Source organism: Melanostigma gelatinosum, assembly GCF_949748355.1.
Source record: "Melanostigma gelatinosum genome assembly, chromosome: 13".
NCBI lineage: Eukaryota > Metazoa > Chordata > Actinopteri > Perciformes > Zoarcidae > Melanostigma > Melanostigma gelatinosum.
Window position 1 is genome coordinate 5,390,701 of NC_136646.1, and position 507 is coordinate 5,391,207.

General features: G+C 49.1%; 1 protein-coding gene across 1 annotated transcript in view; it reads left to right on the top strand.

Annotated features, from left to right (window-relative positions):
* The first annotated feature begins 439 nt into the window (after positions 1-439).
* hoxb7a (homeobox B7a) overlaps positions 440-507 on the top strand; it is a 6,860-nt gene continuing 6,792 nt past the window's right edge. The window contains exon 1 of the mRNA XM_079282636.1: positions 440-507. This exon is cut by the window's right edge and continues 550 nt beyond it. The gene's annotated coding sequence lies outside the window, so the exon portion shown is untranslated.

A 507-nucleotide genomic window follows, 5' to 3' on the forward strand; every position in this document is an offset into this window, starting at 1 on the left:
TTTTTCGCACGACATCGACCTTTTTCCAACCCAGCAAGCAACAAGAAAAGATTCAAGTGTGCGCTGGATGTTTGTCAGCCTCAGCCGTTTTGTTTCGGAGCTCTACATGCGCTCGGTGATTAGTGGACACGTTCCGAGCTGCTGCGTATTGATTGCATCATATAGATTGGAATTGTATGCTGTGTGTGTGTGTGTGTGTGTGTGTGTGTGTGTGTGTGTGTGTGTGTGTGTGTGTGTGTGTGTGTGTGTGTGTGTGTGTGTGTGTGTGTGTGTGTGTGGCAGCGATCACTTCTAATTTCATTCTTTGTAAGATTGCTTCCTGGGGAAACCCCGTCAGCCATTGGGCATTTTTACATCACATGGACACGTGGTCACGTGGTCCGCGACGCACGTACGGAGGGGAGGAGGAGTGGGTGGGTGCTTTTTTTGGTGTAAATCTAGACAGTAATGCCCCGCCGATAATTCACGGTGCCTCGTAAAAAAAAGTGGACATTAAAGCGCCCTGGG